The sequence below is a fragment of the Merops nubicus genome, unplaced genomic scaffold, assembly GCF_000691845.1.
Source record: "Merops nubicus isolate BGI_N331 unplaced genomic scaffold, ASM69184v1 scaffold14441, whole genome shotgun sequence".
Taxonomy (NCBI): Eukaryota; Metazoa; Chordata; class Aves; order Coraciiformes; family Meropidae; genus Merops; species Merops nubicus.
The window spans coordinates 15,658-17,965 of NW_008588049.1; positions in this window are offsets into that span (position 1 = coordinate 15,658).

A 2,308-nucleotide genomic window follows, 5' to 3' on the forward strand; every position below is an offset into this window, starting at 1 on the left:
AATAGTTGGATGATCCCAGAAAGGCCGTATGAGGAATTCAGTGCCTCCTAGGTAATAAAACTTTGAGGCAGAGCCAGCCAAAGCCTGAAATGAGTAAGGACACCAATGGGAAATATTAAAGAATTTTGTGCAATGTTATACACATTTTTCCTTAGGATGAATGGCTGCTTTATCCTGCTTTTTTTTTGCCACACAATCTCTCCAGTTCCCCCTTAGTCCTCATTATGCTGTCTTTCTTCACCATTGACATTTTCATATCTTTATTTAAATATCGCTTCTCTGATTTATACATAGCTTTATTCTTCACAAGTCTACTTATGCCACACACAAAATACACTCTAGAAATATGAGTGGAACAAGACTGTATCTCTTCAGCCCATCTTCTTGCTTTCTCTTGTTTACAGGCCTCACATTCTGTCGATCTTCTCTGTCCATACTGAAGCCTCTTTGAGACTTTATTCTAACTGGTACAGTTTCCTTCAAGAAATCTTTTGACTGTTGATGTTCAGTCATTTTCATGCTCTATGGAATTGGTATCTGCTTCAGTGAACAGGTCTGGACATTAATTGCAAGAGTATCTTTACTTCCATGAAAAAGACCACCAGTCAAGGCCTTCCGGAACAATGCACTTGGAGGGATACAGCACAGGCCCATTTGTTTCCCCAGGGCATCAACAGGATTTTCATGCATGTGCATGATTCCTAGATCCTCTGTCCTTTTCCTCATCAATCACATGGTTTTATTTCCAAATAGTTTAATACTTTTTTCTTCCTAAGGTACAAGTATTGTGGGTGAACACGAACCTCAATGACATAAATGCTTTGCCACGCATTTCAGTGGGGCCAGTATTTTCACACAATACCTTCAATGTGTTATTATCTTCTCTGCTATAAAGAAACCAAAGCCAGTTCAAAGCTCCTTTTTTTTTTTAACTCAAAGTAAGGAAAAAAAAAGTTTGTAAATAAGCTCTGATTAGAAAGCAATGAGGGGTAAAAGCTGCAAATTGCCTGTAATAAGTTTGTGTTACTTTAAGTGACAAAAATGCCAGAAAGTTTAGAATTATAAGTCATAAACCTAAAAGCAGCATAATATGAATTGTAAGTCTATTTTAGCTCCTATATTGTTAGTTTCAACTGCCTTAACATATTGCTAACATAGGTCTCATAATGAAGCAGTTACAAGTGCAGAACACAACCTTGTGCTCCTACTCAGAACTGTGATAATTTATATGCATTCATATCCATTCAGCATACTTGAGAGAAAGAAATAAAAAATGGTGAGTTGTATTGCTTTTTTTTATTTCATTCATAGATCAACCTTAACCACTTCATCAAAAAGGTGACATTAATTTTCAGTCATTTAATCAAATCTCTGGAAGTTTTTTTTCCTTTAAGACAAATGCCTGGAAAAAAATGAATAAATTATACAAAGCTGCAGCACTTTTCTCAAACTATGAATCTGGCAGACTGAATATTTGATTTCTCCATGTTGGCATATTTTTCTTCTTTTTTGCCTTATCTTCTGAATTGTCACAGACTGACCATGGTTTGCTTTAGAAGTTTCCTGTCCTTGATAGAATGGACTATTTAAGCAAGCAGAATTTCTGAAATAGTTCACAATTATACTTGCTTAGATGATATAATTAAAATCAGATAGTTACTGCTCAGATGCCAATCCTATGTCCTAATTGCCCCTCGTGATGTACCATGGATCCTCTTCACTGTGCCAGGCACTGGCCTATAATGTTACAGATTGTGAGTGCTGGCTGGGCACTGAGTAAATATCTCATCTTGCCTGTCAAGAAATGGCAAAGGAGACCAAGAGGCAGGTTGGCTACAGATGGTTGTTGACAGTAGGAAACAGCCCCCAAAACTGTGGTACATGACATATAACCTCATTGCCACTGTTTGGGGTCAGGGCAGCCCCCAGAACTGTAGCAGACGCTCCCTCCCCTCCCCCCACCCCTGAAAGGGAAAGGGAATAAGAGAGAGAGAGAGAGACTTGTTGATTAGAAAAGAATAGAAAGCAGTTTTAATACTACCATTAGTAATAATAGTAATAATGATAGTAAATCAGGCTATGTACAAATATATACAAATATATAAAGTTAGTTCTGAACCCAGCTCCCCCCTGATGGCAATACGTCACTGTTACCCCCGGCTGGGAAGAAGCCCCCCAGGGAGAGGCTCCCAGGCTGGAACTGGCCACAGACTGCTACTGGGCACAGGATTCTGGAACTCAGTTCAGGAGCACAGGGCTCAGGATCAAAGGCAGGATGGATGAAGTCCTCCTCGGATGCGGCCAATGC